We start from the raw sequence: 14,998 nt of genomic DNA on the forward strand, positions 1-14,998 counted from the left end.
TGGGGCAAGGGCATGGTTATATCCCTAGCTGCCGAAATCAGAGAAGGCTCCCTGGAGGAGGGCCCATTCCTACTGAACCTCAATGGAAGAGAATTTTGGCCCAGGAGAGACAGGGTTGGGAAAATGATGTCCCAGATAGGGGATGGGAGTGGTGCAGGAGCCAGAGGGAGCATCCAAAGAATGAGCCACATTTTAGGGTGACATGAGGGAGAAGTCAGGGCAGGAGGTTGGGGTTTGGCTTTGGAGGGGATTGGATGCCAGGCTGAGGAGGTAATAAAGAGAAGGCAAGAGTGATGTGATCAGTTTCAGCTATGGCTAAAGCTAAAGCTGGAAATAGCCTGGCTGGGTGTCACTTCCTGGAGTGTGGCAATGTGGGAGGACACCCTCTAAGGCATGGTGTGGTTACCTGGCTGCTTGGTCTTCCTCACCATGGCTGTCATCTATTAGGAACTCCCTCTTTCTAGATTATGTGCTAGATACTTTACAAGTTTCATTTCCTTCAACCCTCACAAAAACCCTATGAGACAGTTACTAGTTCCATCCTCATTTAACACTTGAGGAAACTAAGCAGAGAGAAGTCAAGTAACTTGCTCAAAGTTCCCCAGGTTATTATGGCAGGACCATCAAGTTCCCAGCAGATCTTGCCATCAAGGAACCAGGTCAGTCAATAACACTAAGAACAAAGGCTCTGAGCAAGCACCTGCTCTGACCACCCATTGAACAAATGGGGAAACTGAGGCTGGGCGGGGGGGCCGGACCAAAGTCACCCAGTAATTAGAGGCAGAGCTGGAAACCCAGGGGCGCAGACTTCCAGGCCAGGGCTTTCCCTGCTCCCCTCAGGAGTGGCCATGCCTGTGGATGCAGCAGACAGGTGGGATGCCTGGATGTGGTGCTGGCCAGGGTCCAGCCCACCATCTTCCATCCACTCCTGGCCCTCAGCAGGGGGCAGAGCCCACAGAGACCACCTAGGGATACTATTTGTTGGTCACAAACTAGTTTGTGATTGAATTTTTCAAGATGTTTATTATGTAATTGTATGTATATGCATATATGTCTATACACACACAGATATTTGTGATGTATTTACTCATGGAAAAGCATAATGGTAAAATTAGCACCTGTGACCCACCACCCACCTTTGGAACTAGAATTTTCCTGGCATTCTTGCATGTGTCTGGGTGCATCTTTCCTATCTTATCTCCTTGCTTCCCCCAGGGGTGACCACGACCCAGATTTCGTTGTTTGTCATTTCCTTCCTATTTTGTAATAGTTTTAGCACACATGTATAGATCCCAAAGCCATACGTTATTTACTTTTGCCAGCATTTGAACTTTAAGTAGTATTATAATCTATATTATCTTCTGTGAATTCTTTTTTAAACTCAGTGTTTTTTTTCTAAAATCCATCTGTGTTGATGCATGTAGCTATAGTTAATTCATTTTCCCCACTGTATAATATTCCATTGTGTGGAATGCCACATATTATTGATCCATTCTTTTGCTGCTGGACATTTGGTTTGCTTCTAGTATTTTGCTCTGATGAATAATGCTGCTATGACCATTCTTGGACATGTCTACCAGTGCGTATGGAAGAGTTTCTCAAAGACATATCTTGGAGTGGGACTGCTGGATCATATAGTATGTGAACAGTCAACCCCATAAGTTAAAGCCAAATAAACAAATGCTCCCACCTGCAGTGTGTGTTTCCCCCTCTCCTTTACCTTGTGGTCTCCCTCTAGTGCCCCCTATTGGCAGAGGCTAAGGAGGCGCCAACTGGTCAAACCCAACAACAACAGAGTCCCAGGTCTGGCATCACAATGCAGAATTTAGGAGTAGGGTTAGAGATGAAAGGCATAGCAACTAATTTAGAAAGATGTGATCACTATGTTGACTGAATAAAAAACAACTAGGCCAATGTGGCCCAAAGGTGGCTACTTTAAAACCTCTGCAGTGTAACCTGATTTCCTACTGATCTTCACTCTGTCCTTCTGCTCTTAGCATGTTTAGGGAAAGATGAGGGAATGGCTCATCTTTCCCCAAACATGGTGCCCTTCCACCTCCAAGCTTTTGTTTCTCTTTCTCTCCATTTCAATTCCCTCTTTGTCTGGATACCTTGCTCCTTGTTCTCATTGCTGAAAGCCCATTTCAAATGTTGTGTCCTTCATGGCTTTTTCTCTGATCTTTCCAGTGGAGGTAATAAAAATATCCTTCCATTGGGTTCCATGACCCTGTATCTGCCCTCTGTCTGGGCAACAGGCATTATTTCACTCAGTATCACAGGTGTTTTGGTTTATGACTCATCTCCTCAGAATTTTTTCTTAACTTTAAGAAAGCAATGCAGCAGTGTGGGAAGAGAGAAAATAATCACTTAATATCCCACTGCTGGCACAACTTTTATCATTTTATGTATTCCTCTCTAGTTTTTCTGTCCACGTGTTTTTTTTTAAATAAATTTATTTATTTATTTATTTATTTATTTATTTATTCATTTTTGACTGCGTTGGGTCTTCATTGCTGCCACGGGCTTTCTCTAGTTGCGGCGAGCAAGGCCTACTCTTTGTTGCGGTGCATGGGCTTCTCATTGTGGTGGCTTCTCTTGTTGTGAAGCACGGGCTCTAGGTGCTCAGGCTTTAGTAGTTGTGGCACACGGGCTCAGTAGTTGTGGCTCACAGGCTCTAGAGCGCAGGCTCAGTAATTGTGGCGCATGGGCTCAGTTGCTCCGCGGCATGTGGGATCTTCCCAGACCAGGAATCGAACCCCTGTCCCCGGCACTGGCAGGCAGATTCTTAACCACTGTGCCACCAGGGAAGTCCTGTCCACATGCTTTGAATATGTAGCATGCTTGTAATGTTGTAGCTGATTTCTTTTTTATCCTTATTAGGTCAAAAGGCTTTTCTCCCATTTGCTTCCATAGTCTTCATCACAGTTTTTAATGGTTGTGCATTGTTCCATTGTGTGTTACTAATCTTTTGGTTCTAAGTGACAGAAACTCAACCTAAACAAGCTTCAACAGAAAGGGAATCTTTATGCAGATGATACTGGGGCATCTCACAGAAGCCAAGGGTAGGCTTCTGGCTGGGCCTTGGGGACCCCCAGAACAAGGATGCAAATGCCATGAGGTATTATCCTGTGTCTGTGTCAACTTCATTCCTTCCTTCTTTCCCACCTGATCTTCTTCCTCTGATTTTCCTGTTCACGTGGCAGAGAACACCCACACACCATGCCCAAGCTTTACATGTGATAATTCAGCCACCCCTCAGAGACTGGTCCCTCTTTCTCAGGAGCAGACTCCTTTTGTGTAGTTAGGGGCAGGGTCACATTCTACTAATGTGGGTCATCCTTGAATAACCCGGTAGCTGGTGTAGAAAAGGGATCCTGGGAAGAGAATCCCATGGTGAGATTTTATATTGCCTCCAAATAACTGCTACAGTAGTCATTGCATGTATTAGCATATAAACTTTTCCTTATTTTGAATTATTTTCTTTGGTCCAATTCTTAGAAGTGGGATGACTGGATCACAAAGTTCGTAATTTTTATATATGATATTATTACCAAATTGATTTCAAAGAGTTATTCAATTCACTCCCATTGTGTGAGAGAGCCTTTTCATTGTACCATTGAGAACACTGGGCATTATGACTTGAAATAGATTTTTTTACTATTTTAATAATCATAAAAATATATCTCTGTAATTTTTATTAGCATTTTTCTGGCTACTGGTAAGGCTGAAGATTTTCTCATATATTTGCTTTATTAGAGTATATTCCCTTTTGTGAATTTTCTTTTCCTGGTTTTGCCCATTTATCTAGTGGCATGTTAATTCTGCTCAGATTTAATTGCTTCCTTCTTCTGTGTGTGCGTTTCACTTTCTCTACCTTTCTGCATGGTCTAGCTTGTATTATCATAACTTGTCTGATTTTTCTTATTGGACTGTGAGCTCCTGGTGGACAGAGCCAGCCCTGAGCACCAGCCTAGCATGGAATACTTGTAAAGCCCTCAGTGGTGGTTAATTGGATAAAATAAGCCTATGGTTACAGTCTCCATTATGCAGGAGTAATTTTTCAGCCTGAGTAGTGTGCATATAGGCTACAGGGATGCAAGAAGCATAGACTTCATTCATTCAGACTAAAGATCTGCTACATGCTAGGGTCTAGGAGTGCCTTGGAGCCACGGGACAGTGGAGGAGAGAGAATTAAACATGGATTGCACAGCTGTGAGAAATCCTACTTATCCCACAGAGTTCCAGAGAGTTCTATGAACTGTAATGGGGAAGGAGCACAGATCCAACATAATCTAAAGCAGAAATCAGCAAACTTTCTGTAAAGGGCTAGATAGTTTATTTAAGGTCTTTCAGGCCATATACAGTCTCTGTCACATAGCCTTCCTTGTAATTTTCTTTCTTTTTTTTACAGCCCTTTAAAAATGTAAAAACAATTCCTAGCTCGCAGGCCATGCAGAAACAGCTATGGGCTTGATTTGGTCTGCAGGCTATAGTTTGCCAACCGGGTCTAGACTCCAGAATCACAGAACATAATAGCTGGAAGAGCCAACTCCCTCATTATTTTACAGATGGCAGAGCTATGTGTTGGGTCCCTTTGCTGATGCCTGTGCTAAGCTGGACAGCTAAGGGATTTTGCTGGGACTTTGGCAAGGTCCCCTCTGCCTGTCTTCTGGGATAACCTGCTCCATTCCCTACTTTTGTGCCATGGCTGGTGCTGCCCCAGGAAGTTAGGGAGTGGTCTGTTAGCAGAGCACAGGGCCCCCTCCCCGAGGGGTATTTCCTGTCCCTCCCACAATGGGATTCTTTGACCCTGTGTCCTCCTGTTGAATTGGGGTTGGAGTGGGGGGTGACAAAAGATGGAATGACGGCATTATTAATTGATGCTTGTGTATCCTGAGGCTGAGAATTTTGTTGAGTGTAGAAGTATTTCCCTTATTACAATCGATTTTTACAGCAAAGGTGACATTCTTTTTTCAACTGAATAATGTATAGGACAGAATATCCTAAAGATAATTGCTTCTTCTCTCCTGAGATAACTCTCCTGACCAAGTATACACAGCAACAGACAGGACATGAAGATGCTTCCTCTGTCTCCAGAGCCTTCCACGGGCTCAGGGCCTCACCCAGCCTCAGAGCTGGACTTTCAAGCTGTGTACTGCCTGGAACATCCGGCCTCATGGGAACCAACACCTGCTTAGCCACGGGTCTCTCTGGGGCTCCCATCTCTGCTCTCAGTGGGCTGTTTCCTGTAAGGAACAGCTACCACCATCCACAACCTTGTGCTCTTACCACTCTCACTAGGGTCGTCTTGACACCCCATCTTGGGATGGGCAGAACTTGCAAGCAGCGAGGAATGATTTGACCTGATAATCAGATCATTAGTTAGGGGGCTGAGGTTCTGTTGTTCACACTGCTTCTGCCAGCAATGTGACTTCAGGCAAGTGTCTACCTCTCTCTGGGCCTCAGTTTCCCCTTTGGTAGTAGGGGAGGACTGACCTTGTTCTTCTTTAGTACGCTGTTTCTGGCAGGCTTGTGATGAGGCTGACTTGGGATCAGGTTCAGCTCTGAGAACCACCAGAGTGCGCCTGGGACCCAGGCTACCCTCCCGCAGCACTGCCCTCCTCCTGCCTCCATGGTGTCTGTGTATTTTTCTTCTGACTCCTCTCCTTCTTGCATTTCTGCCCCACTCATGCTAAATGATCCGTCAGAGTGCTCTCCCCTCCTGGCCTTTGTACCTGCGTGCCCTCTTCCTGGAATGCCCCTCCCCCCCACCCCTCCACGGGGCTAACCCCTGCCAGCCTTGCTGGGGTATCCCCTCTTCCGGAAAGCACCCCTCCACCGAGCTCTTTCTGCTCCTCCCACGCTGGGTTGCAGTGGTGGGTTTTGGGGGGAGGTGGTAGCCCCAGCTCTGATTCCTCTTGGTACCCCTGTGTTTGTCATGGATCTGGACACCAGGCAGGGAGAATGGGTGGACCTGGTGGGGGCAGAGCAGGCATGGGGAGCAAAAAAGATGATTTATGGAATGACTGAGTTATATATTATTTTCTAGAAAAAGGAGGTGCTGGAGCTCTGGCCACCTCCCTGCCTGCCTCTCTGCCCACTGCCTCCCCTGGCTCCATCACCCTGAGCTCCAGGGACCGAGGAATAGTAAGTCATTTGAGGGGCCTGCATGGGGAAATGAGGGCAGTGTGTGGAGGCATCTCACAGGCTGGACAGCAACACCCCTGGCCCCTCCTGACTGTGGTCAGCGTGTCACTGGGCACTCTTGGCCACTCGTAGCTGTTATCTTGTGCTCTTCCCCCCTAACATTTCCAGGAAGGCCCACTAGTAGGATCAGGACTCCAGTAGAAGAGAGGGGCTTCTTTTGGGGGCCATGAGGTAGAAGGAGCCCTGGCCCTAGAGTTAGGGTTCAAGTTCAGCTCTGCCTTTGACTTGCTGGGTGACCTTGGGCAAATCCTATCCCTTTCTGAGCCTCAGTCTCCCTTCTACACATTGAGGAGGTCAGAAGGGATGATCTCTAAGACACCTTTCAACTAAAAAAGGAGGTCCTGCAACTCACATCCTGTGAGGTAAGGTAGAGATGGAAGCTACCCAGTGGCAAGATGACAAACACTGTGGTGATTCATTTGTCCTGAGGCTGTTCTGGGAATGGGTTGCCACAGGTGGGAGGGAAGGCTCAGCATAATTCCAGGAATCTGGACGGAAAGATCTGGAGATAGCCACATACTGGCCAGGATAGAAACATGTGGCACTACTATACCTGGAAATCGACCTCCGAGTGCTCCTGACATGGCACCATCACTGTCAGGAGAGGGGGACAGACGTGGGACCCAGGAGGTGGCCCCTGCTCAGGCCTGGAGGTGCGTGTGAGTGCATGTGCATATGTATGTGTGGGTAAGTGAGCTTTTGTGCCTGTGACTTTGGCCCTGTGTGTGGACATAGGCTACTTCATGTGTGTGAGAACGTGTGTGCATGAATGAATGAATGTGAACATGAGTATGTATGTGTGTATTGAGGACAAAGCCTTTCGTTTAGCTTGACTCTGTTGCAGGCACACCAGGACCTGGTGTTTCTTTGTTTATTTTCACATACCTTCATGCACACACACACACACACACACACACACACACACACACACACAGAGCTTCAAGGAGTAAGCTTCAAGCTGGTACAGACTTGCCTATCTCAGAGTGGTAAGTCACTTTTGACATTAACCCATTTACAGTCTAGGTTTTGAAATGCACAGGGAATAGATTCTCCTGAGATGACCAACTTAATCTAACGATTGATGTGGAACAAACACACGTCAACATGTGTTTGCCAACTTGACCACTTATTTAGGATAGTAGCCAATAAGCAGAGCTGATGATGGAATTCTCTAGTTCATCGTTTTCTTCCTTTCCTGCATTTTTTTGTTCTATTCTCTTCTTCCCTCCTTAGATATCTATCGAGCTCCATATCATAAAGGGCATTGAATGGGATGATTAAAAGTTTCTACTTAATTCTGTGGTTCACAAGAAGCCCCTGGAGTTTTCTGAATGAGTTAGTGAAGGGTTCAGGGCTTTGGGCCCTTGCTGTTTAGTGGTTTTGACCTTGGCCTTGAGGAGATGGTTACTGGCCTCTGTGAGGCCTCGTTTAAGGTAGTGGCCATAGTGATAGTGAGAATTGCTGACGCTCACATGGCTCCTGTGAGCCAGGCATCGTTTCAGTTGCTTCAGGTCCATGGACTCCTTTACCCTCCATAGCCCTCAGTGCTAAGTGCTATTATTATTCCCACTTCACTGATGTGAAAACTGAGGCCCAGAGCAGTTAGGAGACTTGCCCTTGGCCACAGAGCTACTAAATCAAGCCAAGATTTGCACCAGGCAGTTGAGCTCCATAGTCCAGACCCTTTGCCGTAAGCTCTCCTGTCTCTCAGTGTGCAGGAGGAGCAGAGGGAGGAATATGGGGTGCCTGAGCAGGACTTGTGAGTGCTGGGGTGTGTGGGTGAGGGTGAGGGCAACTCTGACATGCTCCCAGGTTTCTGGTTTGGGCCAGAGGACGGTGGGGTCCTTCGATTCAGCCTCTCAGGTTTCAGGGCCTGCCTTGGCCTTGGCCTAGAGCAGTGGACCTCAACTCCATTCAAGGATGGAGTGTCTGTACATCGCTGTACACTTTGTAGTTCCCTGGGAAATCTCAACACATTTAAGTTCATCGTGCAAAAGAGAACCAGAAACAGTTTACCTGTAGGAAACAGGGCTCTGTTCTATGTGTGCAAAATATAGTAAAAACCATACGCTCATGGAAAAGTTGTTGAACTTGCAGTTTTATTCTGTTTGCCATTAATATTCATTTCTCCATTTGCCATTTGTTCACTAATTTTTGTTAAAAAAAATCTTTGCTCAAAAGTAGACAAGTAATTCCAAGCACTAGTTTTAAGAAAAATGTATCAAATAAAAAATTTTAATTCAGCACATTCTCCCCATGAACTTAATGTTATTATCATTATGTGGAAACCATTGAGTAGATGACCCTATTCAACTCCCAAAGCACCAAAGTTGGAGAACTGTGTCCAACTGTCTCATTCTCTCTGGAGAATGAACCTATGGAAACAGAGTCTCCTTAATTCCCTGGTCCTAACTCACTGTGGGTGCAAAGAAAGTTACATTAACAATAATAACTTAAATTCTGCTAGTTCTTCATCCACCTCTTAAATTCTCTCCAGGTTGTTCCCTGAGCACGTCCCACATGTGTTCACACAATGGGATATAAATAGAGATGGTATATAAACCTTAAGGAAGTATCTTTAAAAGTAGGAAGAGATGCCCTTCTTTATTACTTCTTGCTTGCTGGAATGCAGCTGTAATGGATGGAGGTCTGGCAGTCACATAGAACCATGAGTCAACTTTGGGAATGCAAGGTAGAGTAGCAAGATAGAAGGAACATGGGTTCTTTCTTTCTTTCTTTCTTTCTTTCTTTCTTTCTTTCTTTCTTTCTTTCTTTCTTTCTTTCTTTCCTTCCTTCCTTCCGCTTTGGTTCTTTGTTGCTGTGCGCGGCTTTCTCTGGTTGCGGGGAGTGGGGGCTACTTTTCATTGTGGTGTGCAGGCTTCTCACTGCGGTGGCTTCTCTTGTTGCGGAGTCCGGCTCTAGGTGCGCGGGCTTCAGTAGTTGCAGCACGTGGGCTCAGTAGTTGTGGCTCACGGGCTCTAGAGCACAGGCTCAGTAGTTGTGGCACATGGGCTTAGTTGCTCCGCGATATGTGTGATCTTCCCGGACCAGGGCTCGAACCTGTGTCCCTGAGTTGACAGGCGGATTCTTAACCACTGTGCCACCAGGGAAGCCCGGAACATGGGTTCTTGATCCTGTGGTATGCCATACCAGCTCAGTATTTCTTATTGCTGGACTTCTCAAAAGTTAGAGAAGAATAAACTTTTATGTTGTTTAAGACGCTATTTTTAGGGTTTTTCTTTTCCTCAAAGCTGAACCTTACCTCAACAAATACTGATGCCAAAATGGAACTGTGTTCTTCTCAGTCCTCCTGACCAGAGCCTCTCTGTGTCCATGCTGGAGTGAGGCAATGAGTCACTCCCCAACTCTGCTACTTACTGTTTTACTTGGGATCCACAGCAAAAGGTCTTCAGATTCCCAGAGTAACCCTTTTCCTTACCTTATTTTTCTCCCCTAGCAATGTGTTAGTCCAGGCTTCTCATACTTTAATGTACATGAATCACCTGGGGAACTTGTTAAAATGCAGATTCTGATTCAGTAGGTCTGGAGGTGGGGCTGGAGAATCTGCATTTCTAACAAGTTTTCAGTTGGTGTTGCTGCTACTGGCCCAGACCAGGATTTGAGTACTAAAGCTGTTGGAATGCTCGGCTGTGAGCTGCTTGCAAGCATGGACCATGTGGAATCTCGTTTGTTTCCACAATGCTTGGCGCACAGTAGACACTCAGTGTATGCAGAATGACTGACTGAATACTGTAATAGGCCATTAGTATGCAAGATGCCAAGAAGTCCTGCAGAAAGGAAACTGACCCTTTGTTTACTATGCATATCTCCAATTTATTTTCACTGGAACCCTATTTTCAAAAATACCTATTGACATTCCGTGGAAATAGTGCTGTGAGAAACCCACTTTGGCAGACCCTGATTTACATGGGGTCTTTGCCGACCCTGTAGCCAGAGTGAGCCCATTTCCATATGGGAGCCTCGTATACAGAATTCTATTTGGGTGTCTGCTTCAGCAATTAGGAGAAATTGTTTCAGCTCAGACTCCCTGTATCCCTGAGGGCCTGCAAACTCCTTGAGGGGACATATTTGAATACATTAAAATATAGGCTCGGGTGCTATTGCCAAGGTGTTGGGCCCAAGCAGTGCCCAATAGGCCTATGACCCCCCTCAGGGCAGTGGGAGCCTGAGTTGTTTGCTAATTAGCATGCTCCTGTGGACTTGTTCAAATGTCTTTGTTCCCAGGCTGAGGCAAGGAGGAAGTGCTGGGGAGAAAACTGAAGGAGTTTGAAGCTGGGGAAAACGCTGAGTTTCCCTCCAGGGTTGATGTTGACTAGGCGAAGCCCTAGAGCTTTTTCCTGTAAAAGAAGCCTCCTGGGCTCTGGAAGGTCTGCTTTGCCAGCTTCACGGGAAGGAGGGAAGCTGGCAGGAGGGTCTTTGTCATCCCTCTGTGGGAGCATTCTCAGAAATGCAGGCCTGGGGCTTCCCTGGTGGTGCAGTGGTTAGGAATCTGCCTGCCAATGCAGGGGAAACGGGTTCGAGCCCTGGCCGGGGAAGATCCCACGTGCCGCGGAGCAACTAAGCCCGTGCGCCACAACTACTGAGCCTGCGCTCTAGAGCCCGCTAGCCACAACTGCTGAGCCTGCACACCCTAGAGTCCATGCGCTGCAACTACTGAACCCACAACTACTGAAGCCTGCGTGCCTAGAGCCCGTGCTCTGCAACAAGAGAAGCCAAGACAATGAGAAACCTGCCCACCACAACGAAGAGTAGCCCCCGCTTGCCACAACTAGAGAAAGCCTGCGCACAGCAACGAAGACCCAACACAGCCAAAAATAAATAAATAAATAAATTTATTTAAAAAAAAAAAAAAAAGAAAGAAATGCAGCCCTGGCTGTCTGTTCAGGAGCCCCATGAATGCCCTGTAGCCCCCACCAAGACCAATGCACAGGATCAAGTCATGGGGTCTACATGGGCTGCATCCCCTGAACTTGAGCACCCAGCTCCTTATCCTCATTTTGGGTCTTAACAACAACTCTGGATCAATAAGGAAAAACCTATTCAACATTCTGTTGCATATGTCAAAAGATATGGCCCCTATGAAATAAAGGCAGAAAGCCATAGGAATAGAGGGACAGACAAGCCACAGAATGAGATTTTTTAAAAAGTTAAATGCAAAAAGAATTAATGAGAAAAGGAAACACTGTGATAGAAACTAAAAATGTAATCACAGAATTAAAACTCCCCAGTAATCCCTTGGTGAGATTAAAGAACAGAATTGGTGCTGTGAAATATTAAATCAGTGCTGTAGAGGTCAAGGTTGAAAACTCTCATCAAAAATGCAGGGGAAAAGACAAAGAAATTAAAATGGCAAGATAGGTATGGAGACCAGAGACTAAAGCAGTGCCAAGCAGACACTCCATGCTTCTGCGGGTGAGATTGGAGAGAAGCAATCATCCAATAAACCAGGGGTCCCCAACCCCTGGGCCGCGGACCAGTACCTGTCTGAGACCTGTTAGGAACCGGCTGCACAGCAGGAGGTGAGCGGAGGCGAGCAATTGAAGCTTATCTCCTGCTCCCCATTGCTCGCATTACCGCCTGAACCATACCCCCCCAACCCCCGTCCATAGAAAACTTCTTTTCCACAAAACCGGTCCCTGGTGCCAAAAAGGTTGGGGACCGCTGCAATAGACAAGAGAACACCACACGAATCCTGAGTGTGCAGCTCAGAAGAGATCAACGTGTGCCACACAAACATTGCTGAAGATGGAACTATATCTAGACACCTCACAAAAATGTTTAAGTAGAAGGACCTTAAAAATCCTACGAGTATATGCGCAGAATAAAGAGGAACCTACAAAGGAAGAGAATTCAAACTGGCTTCAGACTCTTGCTGCCCTCAGTTTTCAGAAGAATAAAGAAAAAAATTGCAATCCAATTATTTGATGCCCCACCCAGGTACATTTAATATTTGAAGTCTCAAGAAAGATACGCTCAAATATGCAAGAGTTTAAAGTTTTCATACTCTCAAGTATGCAAGAGTTTAAAGGACATACCACCTTGTACCCTTTCGAATAAGGAACTTGAAAGAGCATTAAATATTGTCAAGAGATGAAGCAAATTTAAGAACTGAAAGTGGGGAAGCCCTGGTGCAAGAGGACAGGGAGCAACTGATTTACTCTTGTCTGATATTTAGAAAAAAATGTGGATTAAAGAATACTTAAAAAAAAAATAAAACTATCTGTTGAATTATAGACAGAATATGTATCTCATATATACATATACACAATATAAGATACATTATAATGTATAATACATGAGATATAATGTAATACGTATGTGTGTATACTCTTTCTCTCTCTCTCTCAGATAAAAACCAAAGAATACATGGTCCCACACCAAACAGCAAACACTAGAAAGAGCAAGCATTAAAATAATCTTTAGGTCTTTCAAGATGACTCTCTTAGTAACTTTCAAACATGCAATCCAATATTATTAACTATAGTCACCATGCTGTACATTACATCCTATGACATTTATTTTATAACTGGAAGATTGTGCCTTTTGACAAGGAGAGTAGATCTTAAAAGTTCTTATCAGAAAAAAAGCTTTTAATTATCTTCAGGTGATAGATATAATACTAAATATATGTTACAACAATTAATGTAAATGGGTTGCATTTCTTTAAGACAAAAATTCTTAGACTATATGCTATCTATAAGAGGAACTTAGTGAAGCAGGAATTAAAAAGCAAATGGGATTCAGCAATTCCACTCTAGGTTTGTACCTAAAGAGTTGAAAGCATGAACTCAAATGGATACTTGTATACCAATGTTCATAGCTGCATTTTTCACAATAGTCAAAAGGTGGGAACAACCCAAGTGTCCATCAACAGATGAATGAATAAACAAAACGTGGCATGTAGATACAAAGGAATATTATTCCTCCCTAAAAAGGAATGAAGTTCTGATACATGCTACAACATGGATGAAGCTTGAATACATTATGCTAATTGAAAGAAGCCAGACATAGAAGAACAAATACTGTATGATTCCATTTACACGTGGTACCTAGAATAAGCAAATTCATAGAGACAGAAGGTAGATTAGAGGTTGGCCAGTAGATTTGGTGTTTGGTAGTGCCTTTAAGCTGGTTCCTGTGCCTCCATCGTCCTTTGAGTACTTCCTTACTTTCTAGCAAGACAAGATGTTCCAGGTTCATTTGTACTTTCCCTTTCTAAACCCTGGAGTCAGCCATTTCTCCAAGGAGTCCTCGTTCCTTTCAGTGTATACTGGTATTTAGAAGTCAAGATCTGGGCACTAGGTGTGCTCATTGCTATTGGGGTATTGCTGCTTCCAGCCTCCTTCATTGGAATTAGGGAATTAGCCTGGCCTCTCAACAGCGGGGTCCACAATGGCTCTCCTTTTGTTGAATGTGATAGAAAAGGGGGGACATGCACCAAAGGAGCTTTTTTCTCAACCCCTCTCTACTCTATGAATGGAACAATTTTGACAAAACCCTCCATTTGAGTCACCCCCAAGGAGAAGACTAAAACATCTTAGATCACTGTTGGCTACTGAAAACATCACTCACCTATCCTACACCCCCTAAGCTCCATCAGGGGCCTTATCCTTGCTGAACTCTTTTCTCTTCTAGTTGACATTCATAGGGCTAAGGCACAGCAGGACCCAGGCCTCTTCCCAGTGGGAGTGGGGAATGGGGCAAGGGTTAGGATCACCAGGGAGCTCATGTCCCTCAGCAAGTCTTCATTCCAACCAGAGGCAAAGAAAGGAGAGACATCCTAGCTCTGAAGTTTCTGCTGCTCACTCCCAGTGCAGGGAAGCTGCTGGTGCACGGGCACCTACAGCACAACCAGGGCTGGGAAGAAGCTCTGATATTGGAAATCCAGAAGAAAGCATGACTTCAGAGTTCTTTTCTAAGAAATGGCCCTTTTGCTACCACAGGGCGTTATCTGCAGACAAAAATTATTATTTTTCATAGAAATAGTCCTTCTCTGTTTCCCTCCTTGTCCCCAGACCAGCATCAAGTAAGTGATTCACAGGGAGGGGAGGGCAGGAAGAAGAGCCCCGTGACCTGGGGGGCAGGGGATGCTCTTAGGCCTGAGTACCCCAGTAGTCATGATCCCCTTCCTCCCATACTTCTGAGGACTTGGACGTGCTTCATGCCTCATCATCATTGATTCGAACCTTCCCAGCTGCACCGCTGCGTGAATCAGATGGCCATTATGAATTCAGACATCTCACACCTATAGACAGGGACCTATTGTGCCTTAACAAATTACTTTTCCTGTACGCTGTAGCTGGGAGAGTCTCTCTCTCTCTTTCTCAATAACTTTATTGAAAGATAATTCGCCTCCCATACAATTCACCTGTTAAAAGTGTGTATCATTCAATGGTTTTTAGTAAATTCACAGATATGTGTAACCATCACCATAGTCAATATTAGAACATTTTCATCATCTCAAAATAAAGAAACCCTGTACCCTTCAGCTATCATCCCTCTATCTCCCCAACCCCCAGCCCCCAACCCTAAGAAACCGCTAATCTACTCTGTTGTTATAGATTTCCCTAGTTTGGAATTTCAGATGAGTGGAATCATATAGTATGTAGTCTTTTGTGACTGGTTTCTTTCACTAAGTATTAGGTTTCCAAGGATTGTCCATGTTGTAACCTGCATCAGCACTTCATTTCTTCCACATTCCTCTTGAGGGTAGTGAGCAGGCCAAGTGTGGATCCATGGAGTAGGGGAGTATCTCCAGAGACCCCCACAT

General features: G+C 45.2%; 1 long non-coding RNA gene across 1 annotated transcript in view; it reads left to right on the plus strand.

Annotated features, from left to right (window-relative positions):
* Positions 1 to 6,148, plus strand: part of LOC103015957 (uncharacterized) — a 70,052-nt gene extending 63,904 nt beyond the window's left edge. The window contains exon 5 of the long non-coding RNA XR_452437.2: positions 6,050 to 6,148. This is a non-coding gene — a long non-coding RNA (uncharacterized LOC103015957). The remainder of the gene's footprint in view (positions 1 to 6,049) is intronic.
* Positions 6,149 to 14,998: the final 8,850 nt, after the last annotated feature.

The sequence above is a fragment of the Balaenoptera acutorostrata genome, chromosome 6 (genome assembly GCF_949987535.1).
Source record: "Balaenoptera acutorostrata chromosome 6, mBalAcu1.1, whole genome shotgun sequence".
In the NCBI taxonomy this organism is placed as follows: Eukaryota; Metazoa; Chordata; class Mammalia; order Artiodactyla; family Balaenopteridae; genus Balaenoptera; species Balaenoptera acutorostrata.